Below are 20,138 nucleotides of genomic sequence, written 5' to 3' on the forward strand. Positions count from 1 at the left end.
ATGGAGTTAAGTTCTGCAGGACAACTTGTACCAAATAAATGGGTTTGAGCTTGATTCTGTAGTGATTGGAAACCTGAGTCATAGGTTGATCGTGAGCGGATTTACTTTCAAATGATTCCACACAATATGTAGGTAAGGAGTGCGTCTTCAGGGAGCAAGCACGCATATAAGAATATAATTCAGGAGGTTGTTGGTAGTTTAGGAAGGGTGATTGGCACAGTGAACTGGGGCCTAAGGATGGTTACTTGCTTTGAGTGGCTAATGTAAACAACTGGCAAGTCATAGTCCTCCGACTTTCCACCCTATCTGTATCAGGTGCTTAAACCAAGATTCTGGAGCCATTTTTTTTGAAGAGGAATTGACTGTAGGTAGTTTGTTTTCATAGTTAGAAAGAAGATGGTTCTGTTTCTTATCTGTGGTTTCCGTATCTGTGATGGGCACCTAGATGCTATGGCTCAGTTTCAGCTATATTTCTGGCTGGGTAGAAACAACAACACTTTAAGGGAGGCAAGACTTGTTTGGGGTCACCAGTTAGAGGGATAAAGTTCATCACAGCAAGAAACACAGGGCAGCTGGGGCCACCAGAGGTAGTGGGTGCTGATGGTTCAGTTTCTTATGTGTTAATAAAGAACAGATAGCTAGATGGAGCTGGGGCCAGACGATAACATTAAAGCCCGCTCCTAATTACTTACTTCCTCTAGGTCCCACAGTTCCTATAGGCCCCACAGCCAGATATCAACCTACAACCAGGGACCAAAGGTTCAGAGGCGCATGCCTATAGGAGACATTTCATATTCAACCCAACATGAGACACGAAAGGTCATGTCTTAAATGTGTGATGTATACCTAAAACTTCCTGAAAATATAGCAGTGCCAAATATTTTCTTACATGATCTTTCTGTGAATGTTGAGTAGAACCGATGTCTGTGGCGGATTGTGTCTATGAGAGGAATTTATTTTCTTTTTTTACTCAGCTTGCCTTTGATTAGTGCCAATGCAGTAATTACTCCCCAGATTTTGTAGCTGATAGTCTTCAGGACACCAGGTGTTGGGAGTACATTCCCTTTGGCTTTTCTACATACAGTATCGCCATTAACTCATTGGTTCTAATTTTCCTAAGAAAGCCAGGAAAATTGTAACATTTATTAGTTCAGCCTCATTTTTTAAAAAACCATAGCCAAAATATTCAAATTTGATTTTTAGCTTAATTGTTCTTTTTCCTGGTTCTTCAAAGTGTTTTTCTTCTCTCCTTTTCTATATTTCAGGAAAGAAAGTTCAACAGCTTCACCCTTCACCTGTTTTAGACATAGCAGCATATTCTAACCAGAGATCTGTAAGTATTCTTTTATTTTTCTGTACTTAGGAAATTAGATACTGATTTTGGGAAAGAAATAGCTCCTTTGTTTGGACAAATATAGTTACAAATATGAATGGGCATGAAAATTGTAAAGATCTACCACTTTTCAAAAGTAGCCACAAATTGTTAAGAAAGAAACCAAACACCAATCAAAAATCCTTTACCGCATGTATGTACAAGCAGTGAATATTGCATTTATTTTTTAGCCCATTCATCTTTCTTGATGCGATTTTCATTGCGGTTTTTCTCCTATGTGTATCTGTGTGTACACATTTTATGAGGCTGATGTGTTACCTAGTGGTCTAATGAGGTGCCTTGTATCCACATAATTTAGAAGGTTTATAACACAAGTAAGAAGGAAGAGAAAAGGACAGAGCGTGAATACAGGTAGGTCAGGGAAGTATGTTTGTTTATTAAAAGCCATGTGGCTTAGCAAGGCAGTGGTGGCACATGCCTCATGCCTCTAATTCAAGCACACCCTCGGAAGGCAGAGACAGGCAGATCTCCATGAGTTCAAGGCCAGCCTGGCCTACAGAGTGAGCTCCAGGAAAGCCAAGGCTACACAGAGAAACCTTTTCTGGAAAAATAAAAAACAAACAAACAAAAAAAAGTCATTTGGTTTGTATTTTCTATGCTTAACAGTTTTAATCAAATTTTAAAGGCTCATGCTGCCTCTTACATGGCTAAGGTCTGTTCCGTTTCAACACAGCTCTTAATGCATATTACTGTGTCTTAATAATTATGTCCAATGAGTCAGTTCATAATCTGGCAATCTGACAGACACATCCTATTCTTAGTCAAGAGTTTAAGGTAAACATGCATTTTGACAGATGTGTTATTAGGTAAATTTAGAGCAACCAGTGATAGAAAAACAAATAGAAACCTTCCCTACAATGTTATCTGTAACGATAGCATTTTTACCCCATATTACTTGAAAGAAAACTGGGAGTTTAATAAGGCTTGTTTCACTTAGCACTAACGCCAATCATGGGTGAATATATACTAAGTTCAAGATTGCAGTTCCAGGGACCGTGATGTAAAGAAAGATCAAGAAAGCAAGGCCACCAGCCAGAGTCCTCACTGCCTGGGAAGCTTGTACAGCACATGTCAGGATTTTACAGCTGTAAACATCTGTGTGTCTGAGGGTTGTGACATCACCGCTTAGGATCTTTTTAGGATCGAGGGAGATTCTCAAATCAGTTACGTAGTAGTTAATCTTCATTTTATCTTGGTTAATCTATGGCTGCTATGATGAACTTGACACTTGTTGCAGAGTAGCCAATGTAGCCAGTCAGTGGAATGTGACATATTGTTAACTTGCCTCACCAGATAGGATCTAGCAAATTGTGTAGTTAAAAGGTATGTTCAAAAGGGGCACTGGGGCTGTCCCTGCCAGGGACTCTGTGGCCTGCTCTTTGATCACTTCCCCCTGGTGGGTGGCTTACCTGGACACAGAGGAAGAGGATGCAGGAAGTCCTAATGAGACTTGATAGGCTGGGGTCAGTTGATAGGAGAGAAGGGCTCCCCCTCTCCCTCTGAGGACTAAGGGGAGGGGCATGGGGGGCAAGAGGGAGGAAGAGTGGGATCAGGAGGAGACAAGTGGGGGAGGAGGCGATGATTGGGCTGTTAAGTGAATAAGTTTTTAAAAATTAAAAAGAGAGAGAGGAAAAAATAAAGGTGTATTTGACTCAAATATTCTGGAGTGGTATGATCTATTTCCTAGCTATGGGATGTTACTTCTCAGTTTTAATCCATCCATGTATTAATTATTCAAACTTGAAAAAATTATCCGACCTCTCTGATGATGATTCATTTTGATATTACAAAGCAGACTACAGTGTTTCTTTCACAGCTTTTAACAGGAACTAAATGAAATTATGGAATAGTACTACTATGTAGAAGTTAAGCGAACCTGCATTACTGTATTTCCCTGCCTTTTGTATGTCCTTTTATAAGCTTTGTGCTTTTATCCAATGATGACCTCCTTATTAAACATATATAAACTGTCTCATGAGCTAAGTGAGTGTCTGTGGAGTCACACACACAAAACAAAACAAACAAAACCTGTTTCAGGATGGATTCTTGGCCACATTTCCTGTTGTTTTCAGCCACATTTCCTGTTGTTTTCAGCCACATTTCCTGTTGTTTTCAGCCACATTTCCTGTTGTTTTCAGCCACATTTCCTGTTGTTTTCAACAAGTATCTTAGATCCTTACCCTGCAAAGTGGTCCCTGGGCCAGACTTTGAGAAAGACACCTTTTCCTTTAATGATGATTCTCAAACTACCTGGTCATAAATACTAAAGGAAATGTTGTGCTTTGGGTTTTAACAAATGGGTATTCCTAGATGTCTTCGTCCTGAAATCCCAATTTAGCAAATTGAGTAGAAGTTTGGCACTTCAAAAAAAAAAAAAAAAAACTGGCTCTGATTTCTGTAATTTGTATCACAGCCTCCCTCTGTCCTATGTGGAGCCAGGGAGCTGTATGTGTGCCTGGCCCTGTGTGGTTGAGGAGATATACTTAATGTTTGGCAAGTACAGACCAAATAGAAGGAGCGCAAAACTTGTGTTGAGCTGTCTAATTCAAGGCCCATGTGAGAATCACTTGACTGGGACTCATGGGAGCTTTTCAAGACCAGGGAGCCTGTAGGGACGTGACCTAGGTCCTCTGCACATAGACTGTGGCTGAGTAGCTTGGGGTTCTTGTGGGGCTGTCTCTAACTCTTTGGTTTGCTTGTGGGACCCTAATCGTCCTCCTGGGTTGCCTTGGGCAGCCTTGATGTGATGGTATGTATCTGGACTTAGTATAGCTTGTTATGCTGCATTTGGTTGACATCTCTGCTCTTGTCTGAGGAGATACAAGAGGAGGTAGATCTGGGGCAAGGAGAGATGGCGGGGGGGGGGGGTGAATGCAGGGGAGGGGCAAAGTGCAGTTGGAATGTAATATATGAAAGAATAATTTAAAAATATCCAGGTGTGAAACCCAGTAAACGGCCGACTTTCCTTGCTAAAAAGGACTGTGGGAGACCATCTACTTTAGGTCTCTCCTTCATAGAGGAGGGTAGCTGAGTGCTTTGTCCACTTCCACAGGAGAAGGCATGGAGTTAAATCCTATTTTTGCTTCCAGCTGCACTGTACCCCTATTATACTAGGCCACCTCTGCCTCTGCCTCTGCCATTTCAGGGACCAGTAACACCAGTGAAAAAACCAGTTTCTCTGGTGCTGAATGGGGCTTCAGAGAAGTCTAGCAGTAAGCAGGTAGGAATTGCCCTCTGACTCACCTGTCCATCTGCATTTGGAAAGTGAGGGTATCTTCTTTATCAAATATCATTTAGCAGGAAGGTGTCCAAGGCACAAGAGAGGGGCTGTTTGTCCCATGTTCACCTCACTGCTGCCCTCCTGCCTCTTTCCCTGTGTCCCTTCTCAAACTCCACACCTGTGTTCTTCACTAGTAAAGAATCCAGAAGGTTTTCCCTACCTGTGGCACATTTACACTATGGAATACCACTCAGCTATTAAAAACAAGGAATTCCCGAAATTTGTGGACAAATGGATTGAACTAGAAACGATCATAATGAGTGAGTTAACCCAGAAGCAGAAAGAGTCAAATCATATGTACTCACTTATATCTGGACACTAGCCCAAGGGGCATGTCCCATGAAAGTCTTCACCTACCAGGAAAGTGGGATAGATGTGAGGTCATCCTTTTGGGACTCTAGGTGAGAGAAGTATGTGAGAATGGGAAAATAGAAGGATCCAGAGGGTCCTAGAAACCTACAAGTAGAACATTATGATGGGCAGATCTGGGTCCAGGGGTTCTGCACAAACTATAACACTAACCAAGGACAATACGTGCAGTAAACATTGAACCCCTACTCGGATCTAGCCAAGGGATAGGTCATGCTCTATAGTTGAGTGGAGGGTGGTGCCTTTATTTTCATATGAACTCTGGTGCCTCATATTTGACCACATCCCCTGGATGGAGAGGCCTGGTGGCACTCGGAGGAAGGATAGCAGGCTACCAAGAAGAGACTTTATACCCTATGATCATATACAGGGGGAGGAGGTCCCCCTCAGTCACAGTCATATGGGAGGGAAATAGGGTGAAAGTGGGAGGGAGGGAGGAATGGGAGGATAGAAGGGATGGGATAACAATTGAGATGTAATATAAATGAATGAATGAATGAATGAATGAATGAATGAAGAAAAGAATCCAGAAGGAAGACCAGGTTTCAAAAAGGGAGAGGACCATCTCCCAGATGAGAGGATCATCTCCCAGATGAGAAGAAGCTGCCAGCTAACCTGGGCTGGGTTTCTTTTAACATGAGCGGGTTATCCACGAGAGTAAGACCTCATGTACGTTTGTCACATATAGGCTTCTCAACTTGGGGAGGTTTTGTTTGGTGAACTCCAAACAAATGTAAGTTGCTCAGACACTTGATGTGCTTGCCCAAGGTCTGACGTCAGAAACATGTGCAAGAGCCTCAGATGACAGCCCTCTGCAAAGCATACACGCCTCATGCTTCATCGTTGACTCTTAGCTCGGCCGCATGCAGTTCTGCGAAAACACGTCAGCTTTTAAATGCACATAACTTGAGATTTTATGAATTGTTAAGTAGGACACACGAGTTATTTTGTAAATTATTCTGACCTCTCACTTAGACAACTGAAATTCTTTTGTTATTGTTGTTGTTTTGATGTTTTTCAAGACAGGGTTTCTCTCTGTAGCCTCAGCTGTCCTGGACTCACTTTGTAGACCAGACTGGCCTCGAACTCACAGCGATCCACCTGCCTCTGCCTCCCATGTGCTGGGATCAAAGGCCTGTGCCACCATGCCTAGCACCTGATTGCAATGTTCTGGAAACTCTTATATTTTACACGTGTGCAGGTATGCATGCGTGTGGAGGGCAGAGGACAACTTTGGGTATTGTTCCTTGGCAGCGGTCCACATTTTATTTGGACTGTCTTGGCTCTCACCAGCAAGCACCAGGGGCCACCTGTCTCTACCTCATCAGCTCTGCAATTTCAGGTGTGTGGCAGCATGCCTGGACTTTTTCTGTTTTCTTTTTCCTTGGGTTTTAGAGACTCAACCCAGATTCTCACTCTGATACAGAGGCCTGAGTCTTGCTAGCAAGTACTTTACTGATAAGTTGTCAGTCCCTGCAAACTCATTTGTTTTTTAAAATATACTTTTAGTGAATGTCTATGATTTATACGTCATGTACCAAAATCCCTCTCCTTCCCTCAGTAAACTAAAACAGACAAACAAAATGTCTTGTCGTAGAAGCTGTAGTGTATCACCCAGTATAGCCTTTTGTCCACATGTTTACTTTCAAAAATGTTCATTGCTACGAGTCATGGATCTGGTTGGAGGCCTGGATCCTCACTGGGACTGTTGTCGGATATCCTGTTGTTGCTGTGTGTCAAGGAGATTCTTAACCTTTGAATTTGCAGGTCCGGTCCCTTTATGTGTTCCAGTATGTCATACATGGGGTAGATATTTGGGTGAGGTTCATTCAGAGCCCTGGATCAGGGCCCACTCCCTTGTCCTCAGGGCAGGGCCTGCTCTCTCACTCACGCGTCATCATGCTAGGGCCAGCTACTCCGTTCCCATGTCATCATGGCAAGGCCATCTAACCCACTTCCTTTCCTCAGGGCAGGGCCTACTCTCCCTGTTCCATGTTATTATGGCAGTGCCTGCTCCCCTACTCCAGTGTTCTCAGGGCAGGGCCGGCTCACCCATCCTGAGTCCTCAGGGCAAACTCATTTCTTTATATGTGTGTGTGTGTGTGTGTGTGTGTGTGTGTGTGTGTGTGTATGCATGTGCATGCATGGTGCGTGTGTGTGTGTGTGTATGTGTGTGTGTGTGTGTGTATGTGTGTGTGTTGTATATATATATATGTGTTCATGTGTCTAAGAGTACAAGTGTGTGTACTTGCTTGCAGAGACCAGAGGTTGGTGCTGGGTGTCTTAATATCCATTGCTTTCCACCTTGAAACAGGTCTCTTTTTTTAACCTTGATGTCATCTACTCAAGTAGACTTGGCTGGCCACTTAACCCCAGGAACCCCACATCTTTGTCTCTACAGCAGTGCAGCAGTGGGGTTACAGATTTCACCATTTTTTTGTTTTGGTTTGGTTTGGTTTTGTTTAGATTCTGAAGACTTCTGGTCCTTGTGTATAGGCAGCCATCATTTTACTGGCTAAGCCGTTTCCCCAGCCTCTTGACTCCATTTTCCCCTCTTTCCAATCTGTGCTGTTTGCTGCAGCCATCATGACCTTTCTGAAATGCAGTTTTAAGTGTCTGCTGTTTCTTGAAATCCTTTAGTGACTTCCTGTTGCTATTAGTGCACACCTACTCCTTAGCAAGTGGGGGTGACTTGATTCCTACCACATTGCCCCTGTAACTTGTGCTGTCTGTCACTATCTGTCCTGTGCGCTGGCCATGTAGCCCTTCTTTTTTTTTAAATTTTATATGTATTTTATGTGTATATGTTCTATGTGTATGTATTTTATTTTATTTTATTTTGTTTTGTGTGTATGAGTGTTTTGCATGCATGTACATATGTGCACCATGTTCATTACTTAGAGGTCAGAAGTTAAAGATGGTTGCGAGACACCACATGGGTTCTGGGAACCAAATTTGGGTCTTCAGCAAGAATAGCAGTGCTTTTAGCAGCTGAGCCATCTCTTTGGGGGCTCTGACATTCTTCTTACAGCCATGACATGTGCCACTTCATTCTCTCCTCATGAATACTGTTGTTTAACCTCTGAGCAAGTGTTGTTCTTATTCTCTCATCTCAGACTATTGATAAGTCTGATGTTGATGTCGAGGCCCCATGTTGTTTTTCTTGAGACTACTGTGGTGGTTAAACATATAAGGCCTGTGTTTGTGGCTGATTATGATAATTTCTATAAAAACAGCTCTAAAGCTTCATATCAGGCATATAGTTGACACACAAAAATATTCTCCAAATGAACCAATAAGTAAGCAGCTACCTTATATTTGATCATCTGTTTAGAAAATTATTCAGAATTTTGAAGCAAGCAAACAATAAGCACAAATCTTTCTTTTGCTTTGGTAAAAACAAAATGAGTTTTAGCCACTTAGATTACTGGTTTTTAATACCCAAGTGATATAATATTTCCCTTGATTTTATATTCTAATTGTGTTTCCATTTCTGAAGTCAATTTGCTCAATAAATAAAGCTAATTTAGACAGCATATGGGTAATTGCTAAACTGACTTTAAAAAAAAAACTACAACCATCAAATCTTGGTAACAGCAACAATAAAACAACGTATCACAATTAAGGGTACCGACAAAGGATGGAAATGTCTCATAATTTGTTTTTAAATGCCACATCTTCATTGCACTTGCAAATTAAACGAGGCTTTTCTACTCCATCTCCACTGAAAATCACTATGAACCTGCAGGAATGACATTTTCATATTCTCTAGATTCAATGGGAGATGCAGACCTTAAGACAGAAATGTTAGAGATAGGCAGAAGCAGCTAGAATAGGACACAGGTTAAACGGGAAGGAACTTACTGGAAAGAATGACTTTTGCAACTGTGGAGGTTAAGACCACCAAAAGTGGTCTGTAAACTGAGATGCTGGGAATGCTACATGGCTTAGTCCAAGTCCTCAAATCTCAAAGTCAGTAAAGCTTACAGTGCAACTCGCAGTTAGAAGCTAAGAGCTGAAAATCCAGGAGAAGTCCTGGTTGAAGTTCTAAATTTTAAAGCCCGTGAACACAACAGATATGATACCCAAATGAAGGAAAGGAAAAGTGTATCTGTTCCAGGGAACAGCAATGTGTTTGCCTTTCCTTGGCTGGTTTTTATCGAGTCCCTGGTGGTTTGGAGGATACTCACCAACACTGTGAGTGTCTTTTCCCCACAGAGTCTACTCACACACTTCAGGAAACACTTTCCCAGACGAGTCTAATAGTAATCCAGTGTATTACCTAGAGTTGTCTGGAGGATCAGAGCTAAGAAGAGGAACACTAGCTGGGTTAAACTACAGGGCGAGCAATGACTCCTGCAGGCTGGAAAAGCAGAGAACACTGTAGCTTCTAAGGCCAAGAGTCTGGATGCTCCAGGGATCTCAAGCCAGTCAATGATGACAACTTGAAGGGTCCTCAGAGAGTCGCTGGCATTGGGTCTGAAGAAGGCCAAAGAAACTGGGACTTGGTGTCAGCTGAGGATGACAACATCAGTGCTCTGCAAAGTCACTCAGGAGGAAGAAATAAAGGCAGGGACATTTTTCCTTCAATATCTCCATATCCAGGCTATCTTTTCATGGGGACAGGAAGATGCTGCCTGGGTTGAGAGATGAATTTTCTTAAAGTTCTTTCCTGGAAACACTCTCACAGCAGTAGATCTCCTAGGTGGTGTAAATCCAATCAACTTGTCAATCAAAACTATGCATCACATCAGATGTCTAGGTATTTTTAAACCTGGTCAGTTTGTACTAGAAATTACACGTTACAAATGCCATTTTGCTTTTATTTTTATGAATTATTGTTTTCAAACATGAAATTATGGGTGGTACAAGGATGCCCTCAAGAAGAGGTAGGCTCTTTGCGATCACAGTCGGCTCATATAGAAGCAGCTGGCTGGACCACAGAATGGACTCCCGTGTTCTTTACTCTGTTCTCCAATCATGTTGTTGAGCCCCCCTTGGATTGTGGTGTGCTGACAACCACAGCTGTCTAGGCTATTACTATCCAAGAGCCAGTGGGTGTGGTAGGACATCCTTCAAACCCCAGAGCTTGGGAGGGAAGAAGCCAGCCTGAGCTACCATGCCAATGAAAGGAAGGAAGGATAAGGACAAGAGAGCCACCACCAACAACAAAAACATCTTTATCTAGAAGAGCCTATAATACTAAATAGTAGAGAGACTAAAGATCAGTGGTGGAAAATAGGGAATTAAAGTTGTTATAAAGGATAAGTTTCTGGCCACTGAGGCAAGAAGCCACATTCATGTGTATATATATATATATATATATATATATATATATATATATATATATATATATATATATATATATATATATACTAGCTCATATCTTACATGCTGCCATTCTCCATACCAGAATTTTTTTGTGGTAAGGATGAGAAGAAGCATCTGTAAAAATATTTTTTCATCTGCTATATTTTCTCATTTGAATCATCTAAAAGCAAAGTAGATAAGGCTTGAAGGTCATCTTACCTTTCAGCCCCAATAACCACACTGTAGTTACTGTACAAGAAGGATCTATGTCTGTTTCTGCTGCCCTCGCTGAGGATTTCTGTAAATCTGAAGGCTGTAATGAATCTGATCTCGGTTCTTCCTGTCACACTTCTGTCTGCGTTTAAGGCTTCTTGACATTTCTGTGGCCTTCTCTTGTCTATATACAGTCAGGATCATCTTGAGGTTCTGCCTTTGTCACTCTGAGTTAGAGATATTACAGGCATGGGTAAACTTGGGAGGGGTAGTTGTGAGGCAGAATGTGATGTAGCAATAGCTTGGTGTTTGTGTCCTTTCCACTAGGGTCTCTCCCACTGGGCGCATCTGTAGTCTAGTTGTCTTTTCCAGACAAAGTTACATCGTCATATCTTGTCCCACTGGAATCTTACCAGGTCCTCAAGTGGCCTGATGTTTGAAAAAAGTCTTTATTTTTGAAAGAAGAATATTTAAGAATGATTACTATTTTATCTATGGTCCTGGTTTGGCCCATATGTCCAGTGATGTTTAGCCTGAATTTGAAATTCACCACATGTTCACTTAAACTAGCAACCTACTCCTCTCCCTCTCTTTGGAACCATGAGTGTTTATCTTGGTCTTATTAACTAGCTGATAATGGAAGGTCTTTCTAAGTCCCAAGATTCTTGGAAAATGACACATGGCTCTTGGATTATCTCATTTTTGTTTTCACTGGCTGCCTTTAATCACATCAATTCCATTAAATTGGACAAATGAAAGTGGGTTACATATGTGATCATCCTTAGGACATGTATATGTAAACTTATAAATATGACTCTCAGTCTTAAAATAAGTCTGCTAAAACACTCCTAAAGATTTCCAAATTTTGCCACACACTTGTTAATTCTTCTGTGAACTGCTGATGTTCACAGATCATTAAAACTGTATTATGAAAAAGTAGTCCCGTGGTCTCAGTCTTAGACTGTGATGTAGCTGGGGACTGTATCGTGTAATTACATTACAATCATGTGCACTAAGGAGGAGATAATGCAAAAATACAGACAATAAAAGAGTTAAGGTTTGTAAAGGAATACAGATTCCATGTATAGTGAGAATTATTATATTTATGTAAGAAACAGAGATGAGTAACCTAACATTCTCTTGCAAATAAATCTAGAGGTAAGTTTTTTTAAAAAGTTTTTTAAAAGGATTAAGTGAAGGAAAATAATCTTGGACTCAAAGGCAAAATGCCCTTGTTACTTGGTATCAGTGAAACAAATGTCATGAATATAGAGAAATACTTAATTTCTTGCTATAACTAGGATTTAAAATACATCTAAGAAACATGATGTGTCTAGCTGCATAAAGCTTTCTAGAATTTACTGTAAATCAGACTTAGAATTTTAGTCATGTCAATGAACAGTACTTTAGATTTTAGAGCAGTGATTCTCAACCTATGGGTTGCAACCCCTTTGGAGACTCAAAGGACCCTTTTACAGGGTTGCCTAAGACCATCTGATAACACAGATCTTTACCTTAAGGCTCATAACAGTAGCAGAATTACAGTTATAAAGTAGCAACAAAATTAATATTATGGCTGGGGATAACTCCAGTATGATGAACTGTATCAAAGGGTTGCAGCATTAGGAACATTAAGAACCACTGACTTAGAGGCAATGTGAGGAGAAGGAAGATATATTCTGTTTATCTCTATGACATCCTAAAAATCTGCTAAAGAATGTAGGACAATAATGCAGTAAACTTCGAACCCCTACCCAGATCTAGCCAATGGACAGGACATTCTCCACAGTTGAGTGGAGAGTGGGGACTGACTTTCACACAAACTCTGGTGCTCCATATTTGACCACATCCCCTGGATGGGGAGGTGTGGTGGCACTCAGAGGAAGGATAGCAGGCTACCAAGGAGAGACTTGATACCCTATGAGCATATACAGGGAGAGGAGGTCCCCCTCACTCACAATCATAGGGGAAGGGAGTAGGGGGAAAGCAGGAGGGAGGGAGGAATGGGAGGATACAAGAGATGGAATAACAATTTAGATGTAATATGAATAAATTAATAAAAATATATAAAAGAATGTAACACATGAAAACATGTTTTAAAAAACAAACAAAAACTTGAGCATTTATTCTGTTTTTCATTATTTCCACATATTGACCTAGGGGCTTCTGACAATGTCAAAAACATTCCTCTTTGCATATTCAAGTATTTTCTGAGTCCCACACACCCTAGAATTTGAGGATTTCTGAATCCATGCTTTCTAGGGCAGAGTGTCTATCTGTGGATTTAAAACTGAGCTCCTCTTGAACTAAAAGTCTCAGGGAAAATGGACTGGTGACAAGGCAACTTGTACCAGAATATATTTCATTCAAGGCAAATGAAAACCATTATGTACATAATAATTATAGTTGTCTTTAGGTTCATGCTTTTGGTGCAAATAATGATATAGTTTTTGCAAATTTTACACATATAGCCTTCCAAACTGTGAACTATTAAGGTTATTACAATTATTATACTTAGTCCATAGGTCTTAAAGTGAAGACAGATTGATTTTCAAATGCTTAGAAGTAAATAGACTATGTTTTAACCATTTGTCCTTCCTTAACATCCTACTATTTTTAACAAATGGCTAGAACGTTTTAGGTGAGTTTGATTCATGCAGGTTTGTGGACCACAAGTGTCTCAGTTAAGGTTTCTATTGCTGCAGCAAAACACCATGGACATAATCAAGTTGGGGAGGAAAGGGTCTATTTGACTTAACACTTCCGCATTGCCATTCATCACCAAAGGACGTCAGACAGGAACTGGAGGCAGGTGCTGATACAGAGGCCATGGAGGAGTACTGTTTACTGGTCTGGTCAGCCTGCTTTCTTATAGAACCCAGGACCACCAGCCTAGGGATAGTATCACTCACAATGGGCTGGGTCCTCCTACATCAATAACCAGTTAAGAAAATGCCTTACAGCTGGATCTTATGGAGGCATTTTCTCAGTTAGTTTTCCTCTATTCAGGGACCTCTAGTTAGTGTGTCAAATTGACTAGTCAGCATGGTGAGTCAATGAGACCACAGGCAGTGGCTACTTATATATTTACTAGAAAGAAAACTAAAGACACATAGGTATCCTTGCAAACATTGAAAGGGCATTACACAAAAAGTACCATGGAAACTGAAACTTAAAGAGGTTAAGAAATCTCCTCATGTCATGGATGTGCTTGTACTAGGAGCACAAACCTAATTCCCTTTCCAGACTTGAAAATAGGAAAAAGACAAAAATTTGTTAACTCATGAAACATTTATCTCTTCTTGAAAAAACAAAAGCGAAACCCCTCTGTTTCTCCATTAGTTAATCGGTGAAAATTCTACCTCTAATGATTTGGCTCATGGATTTTAGAATTTCAAGTTTAGTTTGTGGTGAACCACAAAGGAAGCATAACCCTTTCAATGAATGGGCGAGTGAATGAGAAAATGAATGGTTTCCCAAGAGTTGATCTGGACAAGATAAAATAAAGAGGGTTCTGGGAAGATCTGGGGGGGGGTGCTGCAAGAGCAGGAAGAGGCAGAAGTTAAGAAAAAGTTCAGTGCAGTTGGTCTGGGAAAATTTAGCCAAGAATAATGATCACATTGAGCAAATATCTAGTTCACAATTTAATGAAAGCATGCCCAACATAGTATAAAGTGGTCATGCCGTGTCTCCCTTCACTGCTTTCACACATTTGGTCTCTGCCTGTATTCTTTTATGAAGCTGATCAATGTTAGCCAGCCACACTTATAAATGGTTTTTCTGATTTATTTGATTCAAGTAAGGAAACATCTCCGGGAATCCTCTCTTCCATGCCACCTTTTGCTTACTCCATCTTTTACATTCCTCTGCTTGTACTAGGAGCACAGGTCTAATTCCCTATTGATCTCAGCCAATAGGGATTCAGGATGGCCCTTCAGGGCAAATGAACTTCTGTGAGAAAGTCTTCCTGATGTTTTCAGTACCCCCGAAACTTGCTCTTGTCTTCCTGTTCACTCTTGTTTGTGAATGCTTGTTTGAGAGTTGATTGTAATAATGCTAATTTGAAGGTTGATCATTGTAATGGCCTATGCTACTTTGTCAGCCTGACAGAATATAGGAGGCAGGCCTCTGTGTATGCTTATGGGGGATCTTCTTAATTACATGATTTGAGAGGAGAAGACCTACCCACTATGGGTGGCACCATTCCCTGGCTGGAATGCTGGGCTGTATAAAATGGAGAAAGGCACTTGAACCGCCACGGACATTCATCTTCGTCAGCTTCCTTTCTGTGAGTTAAGATGTGATAAACTCCTTCAACATCCTGCCATGTTGATTGTCTGTACTCTTGGACTGCAAACTAGAATAAACCTTTCTCCTTTAAGTTGCAGCATGAGAGAATGACACTTGCAGACTCAGGTGTGGTTTCTGTTTGTTTCCTTTTCGTTTTAGTTTGTTCGCTTTGATATTTTCTTCAGTTATTTTAATTCAGAAGGCTTTGCAAGGATTTTCCTATTCCAAAGCTCTTCCTTATCCACAACCAAATGCCAAAGGCATTGTAATTAGAGCAGTGTGATGACTCAAAGTGTCTTTTTTGGTCCATGTGAACTGCCCAGAATATAAATGTAAAATGGGTAAAACATCAACAGATAATTTTATTCTTTCATCAAAGTCACCAAAACCGCGCTGTGTATAAAGACAGGTTTTTTCAAATAATGAGAGCGATACAAGGTCGGTTGTTTTAAAGTTCACTTAGAGCATTCCACTGAACCCCAGACGTCCATGGTTGGAGCACAGAAAGTATTTGTTCCTACCTTCTACGAGGCTGTATCTTTCTAGGAGGCCAAATGCCCTACATAGTGTTTAGTGACAGTGATAGTAAACTGTTTTATCAGTGAACCTCATGACTAGTTACGAGAACTAAAGGTAGAAGAGTCCAGAGGAAGACGTCAGCATATATATTGATGTAACAAGTGTAAAAAAAAATTATTTTTCAACTTAATTCAAATTTTAATTTACTACAAAGAAAACATTCCTTAGGTCTGATATTAAACTAGCAGGTGCCCAAGGCTGAGTAGGTGCATTGCTGCACATTGTTAAAACCACCAGTTACAAGCTGCTGAGCAAGTGACACTTCCTCTAGATGTGGAAGCAAATTGATCAGTGCATTCTGGAAAAGCAAGTAGGAGGGAGTGCAAGGTGTAGTGAGAAAGAATGCAGTACGTTAATCTTTATTCTAATTCAGTTCTCCGACTTGTTAACTTCAATTACCTACAGAGATAATAATACACATGATACCAGACACTCTAAATCAAAAGCTCTGGGGAATGCCTGGGAGTCTGTTGATAACAGCTGTCATCATAGAGGGTCATCCACAAACAAGCTTGGCAAATACTGCCCTTATTTTTCTGGCACAAGATTAATCCTCGGCAAATAGCACTCACATGGTTTTGTTTTTTCTCTACTCTGGTTCTCTCCCTCCTCTTGTATTTCCCTTTGGCTATCACATTAAGATATTAAAAAGACCCCAGGAAGAGCTAATTTATCATGAACTCAGTTTGTCGGGCTCCAGGCTGGCACGGGTGGGATGTCATTTTCCTCATTCTGTTTGTCTTCTCCTTTCTACAAGTTAATTGGGTGCAAAGGTGAGAATCCAGTTCTTGGTGGAACCGTGCAAAAGAAAGAGGAGGAATTAATTCACACTGTTGGCATCAGGAGGTAAAATGATCTTAGCAAAACTATAAAAAAAAAAGTATCTAAAACGTGAAAAATCTGACAAGGGCGCTGCCAGGGCAGACAGGTGCCGCAGAGTGGCTGGATCATTCAGCAGCTACTGAGCAAAAAAGATGTTCAGGCTGAGGTGCATGTAAGCTGCGAGAAAGCTATCAGCTCTTAGTTATATGTTTCAAAAGGAAATCACAGGACCTGACAGAGGGTTTCGTATAGGTTTGCCTTGTTATCAAGAAAGGACTCAAAGGACTGGCTAGTTGCATTCAGTCCCCAGCTGCCAGGCATTGAGAGCATCAAACTGATTTCCTTTACTGCATTATTTGTGTCTTTTCTTCTTTTCAGGAAAAAAAAAGTATTTTTATAAGATATAAATTATTTTAATATTTTAATAAAAACTATATGGATGAAGTATATCAATAATAACTCTAAAATAACATTTTAAAAAAGCTTAAGGTTATTATAAACAAAAGTTCACATTGGCCTTATATTGTTTTTAACAAATGACTTCTGTTGCCTATTGTGAATGGAAAATAAGGTGGAAGGTAAAATTAACTCATGTAGAAATTACACAATGGGTACATTATAGAGAAGTTTTCTTTCTCTTTATTCTATGAAAGACCTTTAAGGAATTGGACATGTGTATTCCCATTTATAAGCTGTATAATAGTTAATAAATAGCATAAAGGATATATATTGTATTCAAAATTATAATTTTTTCATTTCTGTGACTTTCTTTTTTTAAATATATTTTATTAATTTATTCATATTACATCTCAAGTATTATCCCATCCCTTATATCCTCCTATACCTAACTCCCTTCCATTTTCCCCTTATACCCCTCCCATATGACTGTGACTGAGGGGGATCTCCCCCCCCCCCATATACTCATAGGGTATCAAGTCTCTTCTTGGTAGCCTGCTATCCTTCCTCTGAATGCCGCCAGACCTCCGCATCCAGGGGATGTGGTCAAATATGGGGCACCAGAGTTTGTGTGAAAGTCAGTCCCCAACTCTCTGCTCATCTGTGGAGAATGTCCTGTCCATTGGCTAGATCTGGGTAGGGGTTTGAAGTTTACTGCATGCATTGTCCTTGGCTGGTGCCATAATTTGAGCAGGACCTCTGGGCCCAGATCCACCCATAATAATGTTCTATTTGTAGGTTTCCTTTTTAAGAGTAAATTCAAACTGAATTTGGAATCAGAGGGGTGGCTGTGGAGGAGGGCTGCTGATGTGCCTTAGTGGTTAGGGGTGCTTTCTGTTCTTGCCGAAGACCTAAATTCAGTTCCCAGCAGCCGCACTGGGCAGTTTGCAACTACTTGTAATTCTTGCTCCAGGGTTCTAACACCCTTTTTTGGCTTCCATGACCACTGGCATGCGTACACACACACACACACACACACAGACAGAGAGAGAGAGAGGAGAGAGAGAGAGGAGAGAGAGAGGAGAGAGAGAGAGAGAGGAGAGTTATACACATAGTTACAAACACACATACAAATAAGTAAAATGGAAATACTGTGGAGAATATTTGGGTCATAGAAGGACAGTTTCAGTTGAGGGGATTCATGCATGTGACAAAAGGCTGTGCTATGTAACTGTTAGGTAGCTTATTTCTAAAGCAAACTACTTCTATTTTATTCTAATCTCATCAAATTTATAAGGGTCGATGGAGACTGGATAGAACCTAATGAAATGACTGAAAATCCATGTTCTGGAGTCACATATAAGAATCTGGAATCCTAACATAGGGTAAGATTCTTAGTGTCTGGAAAACTCAATTTTAGTCTTCTCATAATTATGAGTTTTCTTTCATATAATGATTACATGAAATAATGCAATAAAGCAATATACAGTTTATATATGTGTATAAAACAACTGCCTAGTTAAAGGCCCCGTTGAGAAGAGCTGCTAAATTTCTATGGCTGATAACAATTTAATTATTAACTGAGATTTCTTCCCTCGTTAAACCTCCCTTAGTGTTTTGTATGGACGCTGTTAGCAGAAAACATTACACACAATCTAGAACAGAAGTTCACCCAAGTTTCTAACATTTATTAAGTCAGAAAGAAAAAAAAAGAGCTGCTGTCTTGAGAGCCAAAGTTATTTCTGATAACAGGCTGGCTTTAACTTTCTGAGATGACACTGGAGAACTGAGAGCAACCCTTAGAGGAGGAGAAAGCAAACAGTGACATGAGTTAGGTTTTATAGGTTCTGGGAAGAGAAATGAATCATTTACCAGCTAGTGGGAGAACTTGTGGTATGAGAACTTGCTATGGAATATTTGCCAAGCTCCCCAGGTCTCCAGCCCTCTTGACTGAGCAGAAATGCAACAGCACTGGAAATATTAATAAAATTAGCAAACCCAAGAGAGAGAAGATTGCAGCTTAATTCCCGGGGCGGGGGGGGGGGGGGGGGGGGAAGGTGAACACAGTAGAGAAGCTCCGTAGGTACCTTGCCCCTCAGAAGGCGGAGAAGTAGTGGGGAACAGAAAGACCTCGGCGTGTGAGCTTAAAAGCCACCTCAGAGTTTCCAGGCTCCAGTTTCCAGTGGGTAGAGACTCCAAAATGATTCAATAGCTTTCAAGCATCAGTAAGAATTGTTTAAAGAAACATTCAGCTCCAAGTATTCTAGGCTGTACTAGAACACGAAGCTATGTATGTTTCAACTCAATGTTAGGGTTACACTTGACAATTATAGATTGTAAGTGTGCAGAATAGAGTAAGTTATACCCCACTGAGGGTTGGTACGAACACAGGATGTATGTGGACATAATTCCTTTTCTCTTTCTATCCTTCAGGTGCGTTTTCAAGGGAGAAAGAAAAGTGGTATTGGTGATGTGGGATTGTCTTAATGTATTCACACCACTTACGGGAAAAGCCAAATGCCTCCTGACACTAAAGACATAAAGCTGAGCGTGATTTATCAGTCACATATAGGGTCAGGGTGGATATGGCAATGGGCACGGAGAGGACAGTGCACATGTGTCCAGGGCCACACTGTAACCACACTTGAGGATCCAGTGAATAAGCAGAGTTGTGGATTGCAGAGTTTGTATCTAAAGATGCGCAGGTGCCAGTGTAGAGGGAAGGCTGTAATTGGTTTGCCTGGGCAATTTTATGCAAGCAGGCAGAGAATGGAAACCTGCTGTGTTTGGTCCCTTTAACAAGGACGTGTTTGGCTCAGAAATTTTATTTATAGCAAGATAGTGAGAGAACTTGTGGCTGGGCCTTTTGCAGATTATTATATCAGATAGATGTTCAGGGTTAAATTTTTGCATTGTGCCATAAGTCATGCCTGACCTCAATTTAAGTGGGTTTGGTTTATTGTTGTTGTTGTTTGCTTGGTTGGTTTTGTTTCTTTTTGTTTTGAGATAAGGTCTTACTATGTTACCCTGGATGTCCTGGCACTTACTATATGGACCAGGCAGGGTTCAAGTTTGTGGCAATGCTCCTGCATCTGAGATTATAGACATGTACTAGTCTACCTAGTATGCCTAGTGTACAACCTTCTATAACTAGATGATAACCAGTGCCTTTAGAAATTAACAAAAGCATTGCTATTTGGATGCAAAGCATCTGCCAAAGGAAGGACCAAGTATTTTGAGATGGCAATCAAAAACATGAACTTTACTACACATCCTCTTGTCCAGCCAATAATGGCAACTTAGAGACCTCTGTGACACAGTATAGAATTGTCTCCAGACACTAACTAGTGTCTGTGATGATAATGACATGTGGCAGAGGTTCTGTGTTTTCAATAGGAATCGTTTGGAGAGACCATTAGGCTTCCTCATCACATTGGTTGTCTTCCAGGCCTAGTCATCTCTAGGTCTTTATGGAAGGCTGAATTC

The 20,138-nt window shown here is 40.7% G+C and overlaps 1 protein-coding gene across 5 annotated transcripts in view; it reads left to right on the forward strand.

Moving 5' to 3' along the window:
* Positions 1-20,138, forward strand: part of PKIB (cAMP-dependent protein kinase inhibitor beta) — a 99,101-nt gene that overhangs the window by 57,544 nt on the left and 21,419 nt on the right. For all 5 annotated transcript variants that reach the window (XR_014778274.1, XM_084777254.1, XM_084777252.1 and 2 more), the window contains one exon: positions 1,266-1,333. The gene's annotated coding sequence lies outside the window, so the exon portion shown is untranslated. The remainder of the gene's footprint in view (positions 1-1,265; positions 1,334-20,138) is intronic.

This window comes from Acomys minous, assembly GCF_964271855.1.
Source record: "Acomys minous genome assembly, chromosome: 3".
Lineage (NCBI taxonomy): Eukaryota > Metazoa > Chordata > Mammalia > Rodentia > Muridae > Acomys > Acomys minous.